This window comes from Lonchura striata, chromosome 31, assembly GCF_050655825.1.
Source record: "Lonchura striata isolate lonStrDom1 chromosome 31, ASM5065582v1, whole genome shotgun sequence".
In the NCBI taxonomy this organism is placed as follows: domain Eukaryota; kingdom Metazoa; phylum Chordata; class Aves; order Passeriformes; family Estrildidae; genus Lonchura; species Lonchura striata.
Genome location: NC_140733.1, coordinates 10,682,173 through 10,689,496, shown reverse-complemented (window position 1 = coordinate 10,689,496; position 7,324 = coordinate 10,682,173). Strand labels below are relative to the sequence as shown.

Here is a 7,324-nt window from a genome sequence, read left to right as displayed (position 1 = left end):
CCCCAAAATTCCCTTCAGGACCCCTAAATTCCTCCTGGGACCCCCCAAAACCCCCTGAGACCCCCAAAATCCACTTGAGGACCCCAAACCCCCCCCAGGACCCACAAAATTCTACTTGGGACCCCCAAAATTCCTCCCCAAGACCCCCTGAGACCCCCAAAATTCTCTCCAGGACATCACAAGGCCCCCTGGGACACCCAAAAACCTCTCCAGGACCCCAAAATCCCCCCTGGGACTTCCAAAATTCCCTTTGGGACCCCAAAACCCCCCCTGGGACCCCCAAATTTCCCTTCAGGACCTCAAAATTCCTACTGGAACCCCCAAAAAACTCCCAGAAACCCCCAAAATTCCCTTCAGAACCCCAAACCCTCCCCAGGACCCACAAAATTCCACTCGGGACCCCCAAAATTCCACCCAAAAACCCCCTGAGACCCTCAAAATTCTCCCCAGGACTCCAAAACTCCCCCTGGGTTGGCCAAAATTCCCTTTGGGACTCCAAAACCCCCGCTGGGACCCCCAAAATTCCTATCAGGGTCCCTGAAATTCCTCCTGGGACCCCCCAAAACCCCCTGGGACCCCCAAAATTCTACTTCAGGACCCAAACCCTCCCCAGGACCCACAAAATTCTCTTTGGGACCCCAAAATTCCTCCCAAAAACCTCTTGAGATACCCAAAATTCTCCCCAGGACTCCAAAACCCCCCCTGGGACGCCCAAAATTCCCTTCAGGACCCCCAAAACCCCACTGGGACCCCCAAAATTCCCTTCGGGACCCCAAAACACCCCTTGAACCCCCAAAATTCTATTTGTCACCCCAAAACACCTTCTGGGACCTCCAAATTTCTCTTTAGGACCCCTGAAATTCCTCCTGGGACCCCAAAAACTCCCTGAGACCCCCCCAAAAAGCTCTCCAGGACCTCAAAACACCCCCTGGGATCCCCAAAATTCCCATCAGGGTCCCCAAAATTCCTCCTGGGACCCCCCAAAAACTCTCTGAGACCCCCTAAATTCCCTTCATGACTCCCCAAACCCCCCCTTGGGACTCCCAAAATTCTTCCTGGGATGCTGCAAAGACCTTCCAGAGCCCCCCAGGACCCCCCCAATTTTGGGTCCCCCCCCAATTCGGGGTTCCCCCCAATTTTGGGTCCCCAGGCTGGTGGCTCATGAAGACGACCCCGACTCGGACCCCGAACGCCCCCTGGATTCAGCCCTCCATGTGTCCTTGGTATCAGAGGCTGGAATTGCAGAGTTGCCACTTTACCCCCAGACGTAATTTTTGATGTGGTTGTGCCACTTGAACAGTATTTGAAATCTGTTTGTGCTCTTGCAGCAGCATTTCCGAACCACAATGGAAATTTAGCCCATCTGCCTGGGGCTGCTCACAGAATCGTGGAATCCCAGAAGGGTTTGGATGGGAAGGCACCTTTATTTAAAGCTCGTCCCGTTCCACCCCTGCCATGGGCAGGGACACCTTCCACCATGCCAGGGTGCTCCAAGCCCTGTCCAGCCTGGCCTTGGACACTTCCAGGGATCCGGGGGCAGCCACAGCTTCTGTGGGCAACCTGTGCTGGACAGCAGCTTTGAAAGGCAGAGTGAAGTACAGCTGTGATTTTTGTGCTGCCCCTAACATTGTATTGCCTGGCAAATGTGCCTTTGGGGTTTTTTGGGGTTTTTTGTTTTTTGGTGGGTTTTTTTTTTTTAGTTTTTTTTGGGTGTTTTTTTTTTTTCTTTCTTTTTTTTTGTGACTAAAAAGCTACCTTGTGTTCCTGGAATGTTGCATTCTACCTCTGTTGTTTTCCCAGTAAGTCTGGATCCTCTGCTTACATTTTTTCCTTCGCTTATTAGATGTCGTGGATGTGCTGGCTGTTCTGATGGAGGGCAGTGATGGCTTAGATGAAGGAATTGGGTTCTCTTTAAATGAAGACATGATTATCCAAACATTTCCCTTCAGTGCTGTTGTCCCTGCTGCATGAGCAGCCAGGAATATGCTGTTGTTTCAGTCTTAAAATGGAACAGGTACAGGGTTTTTTTTTATGTTTTATGTGTCATTTCTAGCAGTGGAGTGAAAGCAGCATCACTTCTACCCTCTTGTAATAATTTTTTACCATTTATCATTTTTTACCTTGAGGCATTTTATTATCTTCCCTGCAAGCAGCAGGAGGTGCAGATTCACGGTGCTTTGTGCTCAGGAGGGGCATTGAAGCTCTGTAGGTGCTTCTGCCCTTTTTCCCTGACCCTGAAGAGAAGGGACACTGTCCCTGCATGGACAGTCTTGGTGTGGAAGTAGCTGGCCTCAGTAACAGCGTTTTAAGGGCAGAGCGTGGCGATCAGGAGAGGAAGGTGGTTCCCGTGCCTGTGGGCAGCTCTTCCTGAGAGCAGGGAGAGGGGACTGCCTTGTTAAGTAGGAAGTGGGTGCGTTTCCCAAGGAAAACTTCAGAAATTAAGCTCCAGGGGCAAACACTGTGAGGTTCTACCACCTCCTTGAGGACATCCTTAAAACCACCGGGGCATCAGCAGGGCTTGGAGCAGGACTGGCCAACCCCAGAGCACCTCACGAAGCCCTCTGTGTGTATGTGGCAGTCGAGTAGCACCTGGGGGGTGCTGAAAGTCCCAGTTCTGAGAGAAAATTCTGTTTAACTCGTACACGTTGGCTGGGTGTGTCCCCCCAGTACAGCTCGGTTCTTCTCTGAGGCGGTGCCTGGCAGGGTCTCTCCCTGTTAAGGGCCGGGCGTGTTTTTGGCACAACACGGTGAAGGTGGATTATTTGCTTAAGCAAGAGCTGATGATGTCTGGAGGGTTTTTCAGGTACCTCAGCGGCCAGGAGCACCTGTCTAGGTCACTAGGAACACTTTTTGATCTCGATCAGTTCTTTTCTGCGTGAGGCTCTGTGGGCTGCTGGCAAGGCCCAAAGTAAGGAAGGTTGCCCCAGTGTCCGTGCTCATGTCAATAGTTTAATTTATTTGGCTTTTCTAGGAGCAGACGTCGTGGAGGACCTTGGTGCTGTTTTCACTGGCCTCCTGCACTCTCCGAGAGAACCCCTTGCTCCCTGCGTGACGTTCCAGCTCTGTGACAAAGCTGATAAGTATCCTCAGCTCTACCAGTTTAACCAATACTATAGGCTCTGGATGCCCAAGCAGTCCCAGGAACCTGTGGTATGGAATCCCTGAAGTCACTGAATTCTTGAGCCAGTATTCCTATAAAATCCTCACAGTTGACAGAGGTAACATTTCCATCAGAAACAGTGTTTTTATTGAGGAGGTAATTCTGCATCTCTTGTTGATCGTGCTGGGGACACACGTTTGCTCCAGGGCTTTTCTCTGATGGCACAAGAGGTCTCTGTGGTGTTTGGGAGGCGATGCCAGGGCTCAGGGCTCATACAGAGACTCCTCACCGGGCACAGCAGAGCCTGGTGTGCGCTGTGGCCTCTGTTTACAGCGACCGGAGTTCCCCCGGGTGGGTGGAGGATCACAGGCCCCTGGGCTGGGTTTGGTGAGTTTTTCTCAGCTCAGCAGTGTGAACACTCCAGATGCCCCTGGGGACACTGCTGGACAGCATCCATCCACTCCCTCCATCCACTCATTTGTACCCAGGAATGTAGGAAACTCTGACTGGGGACGGGCAGTAGTTTTGAAAATCATGCCCTAGCCTTTTTCTCTAGGAACGAACCAAGAGAGTGCCCTGAAAGCACCGGAGGGGCTGCAGGGGCTGAAGGGAACAGAAAGGGCTCCCGGCACCTTTTGCCTCCGTTCTCTGCCATTCCCCAAAAGGCATCGCAGTCCTGGAAGAGGTGTTTGTCATGCAGCCTGCCAAAATGAAGACCTGTAAAATCCTAGCTCTGCCTTTTGTTTAACGTGTTCTTACTTCCTATTTATGTCATCACAGAAAGCAAGGAAAGAATAAATGTGTCTGGTTCCCACTATTGCTCTGTGCAGGCATTTTTAAAGGCTGCTGTAGTTCTATCCTCTTTTTCCACTCCAAGCTTGACTTTTCCCCTCCTTTTTCAAGGTCTGCTGCTTTGGGTGTCCCAGGCAGGGCTGGGTTCCTCGGCAGGGGTCTTAGGAGTTGGTGCAATTTCTGCTTTTTCCGAAGGTGTATCAAAGTGTGCCGGCAAAAGGTCTGTTTTCTCCAGGGGAAAGCTTTCTCTCAATGACCATCAATGCATGTATGTGTTTTAATCATGTAACCAGGTGGATTAAGAAAAGCCAACACCTGTAGCAGATTTCTGTTGGATCTGTGTCTGTGAGAAGTGGGCTGTGTGCTGGAGAGGGAGAGACCAAGAGACGCTGTTGGAGAGTGGCAACAGCAGCAGGTGCGAGCTGTTAAGTTGATGAGGAGGAGGGGCGTGTCCTGCCGGGGGGAGGTTATTTAAGGGTGAGGCTTTGCCTCAGCCGGGTTTTGCACAGAGCTGCTGGAGAAGAGGAGTTTGTGGGGGGCTCGCGGGGCTGTCTCCTGGAAGGACGGTGGGCGCTTTGGACAGGGTCCGGGGGATCACCTGGATACACACTTGGATACGTGGAGCATTGCTCAAAGGAGGAGCCCAGGGACAAACCTTTGTGCCGAGAAGCAGCAGCCAAGCAGGTGAGCCGGTGCTGTGCCTTTATAGCGGGGACTTTTCTCCTTTCCCTTTGAAATTTCGTCATCCTGGGGTTGAATTGGAGGGGGCAGTCCTGTGGTCCCACCTTTTAAGGGGTTTGGATTGAGGTAAAATTCTCCCTTTTGCCATCATTTGAGGAAAGCTGCTTCTTTTCTTCTCTTCTAGGGGACACGATTGAAGGGAAGCCTACATTTCTTTTCCCTTGTTAGGGTGAGGTGAGCGCCGGAGCGTGGCATCAGTGTCGGGGCTTCAGAGGAAGGGAGCTGCAGCCGTGGCAGCGCTGGCAGGGCGGGGATCGGGCTGTGCCGCTGCATTCGGGGCGCTTCTTCTGCCCCCGGCCCGGCAGCAAAGGGTCCGGCGCGGAGCCCTGCCGGAAGTGCCGGGGCTGGCCGGGGCGGAAGGGGAGCTGGGCGCGGCTGGGCTGCCGCGGGCCCGCCGGAGCCGCGCCGGTGCGAGCCGTGCGGAGCCGAGCGGAGCTTTGGCCGGGCCGGCGGGCGGGGGAGGCGGCGCGGGCGCCGCGCCGGTGCCGCCGCTCCGTCCGCTCCGGGCGCGGGGCTCGGGCGCCGCCGGGGCCCCCCGGGCCCGGTGCCGGCCCCGCCGGGCCGGGGGCAGCGGGCGGGGGTCTCCTGGCCTGGCGCCGCCTCTTCCTGCCGGAGGAGCCGCTTTCCTGCCGGAGCCGCGCTGCGCCCGGGGCCGAGAGCGCGGCTTCGCATCTTCCAGCCTCCCTCGCTGCGGTGTTTCTTTAGGGTCTCATCAATGTGTTTTAAGGATTTTGGGGCTATTTTTAGAGCTCTTCTAGGAATATTTAGAGATATTTTTTAAACGTTCTTTGGGGGTTTTTAGGGGTGTTTTAGGGGCTTTTTAAAGTAGAGTATTTTTATTGTATTTTAAGGGCATTCTGAGGCTATTTTCATGTTTTTGTCGGGGTTTTAAGACATTTTGAAGATGAGGGTTTTTTTAGGGCATTTTTGTGGGTTTTTTAGGGTCTTTTCATGGCATAGAGGCTGAGGGACAGCTTGAGGGTGACAGAGGCTGGGAGCTGAGGGAGGAACAGGGGAGGGGACAGTGGGTGACACAGAGAGATGCTGAGGGGGGCAGGGGCAGCTGGAGGGTGACACAGAGAAGCTGGGGGCTGAGGAGCAGAGGAGAGGGGGCTTGAGGGGCAAAGGGGGGTTCGAGGGTGACAGCCAGAGCCTGAGGGCTGGGGGGCTGAGGGAGGGGTCAGGGGTGAAGGGAGAGGGTCTGAGGGCTGGACAGTCCAGTGGGGATCAGGGCTACAGCGTACAGCTTAGGAGGCAAGTTAGGGTACAGGTGCAGCACCCCTCACCCAGCCCTAACCTCACCCTAAGCAGCCTTTTCCCTTTTCACCCCTAACAACAGCAGCACAGCACAGCAAGCCTGACAGCGAGACCACACCGGAAGCCTCCCAGTGGGACAGGGCAGCGACCCTCGCACCAGGACAACGCCAGAACCCTCAGAGGACAACAGGACCCGCTGCGAAAAGGTAGGGATGACATCTGTGGGCTAGAGGGCAACAGGAAGGGGTTTGGAGGCAGAGCAGGCTTCCTTGAGTGTTTTTTTTTGCAGGGCTATTAGGGGATTTTTGAAGGCTTTCTCTGGCATCTTTTAGAGAATTGTTATACCTTCCTAATGGCTATTTTAGAATTCCTTGGTGTATTTTTAGGGTCAGGATGAGGGCGAGACAGGATGCCCACTGAAAATGTGGAGCATTACTGGAATGCTTTGGGAAGGTGCCAGTGGAGGGCCAGTGGGTAAGGTGCCATGATGCTGGTCTGAAGGTTGTGAATTCTGAGCAAAGCAAAGTGGTTGTGGTTAGGGTTATATGGTGGCAGATTTCCCAAGGAGAAATCCAGCACAGAAAAAATCAAGCCAAAGCTTTGTACTGTCAGATTAAAACAGGTATTCGGCATGAAAAAAAATCCCTGAGTACTTGGGGGTGGGAGATGCAAGATGAGGGAAATCCAGTGAGGATTTGACATTGAGGAAGCAAAAGGAAACGTGGGACCTGAAAACCAAGGGGATCGCAGGGCCCTGCCAATGAATGAGGGATATCTACATAGTGAAAGCAAATTCAGAAGCCCAGATTCCTGATGTCAGTTTGTAGGGCTCCCTTGGGTGTATCAGGGCAGCACAAGTTTGAGTTGGGGACAACTTCGGTCTGGGCTCCCTCCTTCGATATAAGGATTTTTTGCAGTCAGGACCAGGGGCCACTGGGCACATCCTTTGGCCATTTTCCCTGGAAAAGAAAACTCAGCAGTCCAGGTTCCTGATGTCAGTTTGTAGGGCTCCCTTGGGTCTATCAGGGCAGCACAAGTTTAAGATGGGGAGAATTTCGGTCTGGGCTCCATGCTTCGATATAAGGATTCTTTGCACTCAGGGCCCAGCCCAAGGCCAGGGGCCCCTGGGCACACCCTTTGGCCATTTTCCCTGGGAAAGAAAACTCAGCAGTCCAGGTTCCTGATGTCAGTTTGTAGGGCTCCCTTGGGTCTATCAGGGCAGCACAAGTTTGAGGTGGGGACACCTTCGGTCTGCGCTCCGTCCTTCGATATAAGGATTTTTTGCAGTCAGGACCAGGGGCCCCTGGGCACAATCTTTTTCCATTTTCCATGGGAAAGAAAACTCAGCAGTCCAGGTTCCTGATGTCAGTTTGTAGGGCTCCCTTGGGTCTATCAGGGCAGCACAAGTTTGAGGTGGGGACAACTTCGGTGTGG

The 7,324-nt window shown here is 53.5% G+C and overlaps 1 long non-coding RNA gene across 2 annotated transcripts; it reads left to right on the top strand.

The window, feature by feature from the left end:
* Window positions 1-1,150: 1,150 nt before the first annotated feature.
* Window positions 1,151-6,970, top strand: LOC146764927 (uncharacterized). 2 transcript variants are annotated; one of them, XR_014950528.1, is made up of 5 exons: window positions 1,151-3,218; window positions 4,186-4,307; window positions 4,476-4,576; window positions 4,758-4,807; window positions 5,973-6,970. It is a non-coding gene; the product is annotated as an uncharacterized LOC146764927 (long non-coding RNA). The 2 variants fall into 2 exon arrangements; XR_014950527.1 differs by lacking the exons at window positions 1,151-3,218; window positions 4,186-4,307 and having other exon boundaries at window positions 4,314-4,576; window positions 5,973-6,969.
* The last annotated feature ends 354 nt before the right edge of the window (window positions 6,971-7,324 follow it).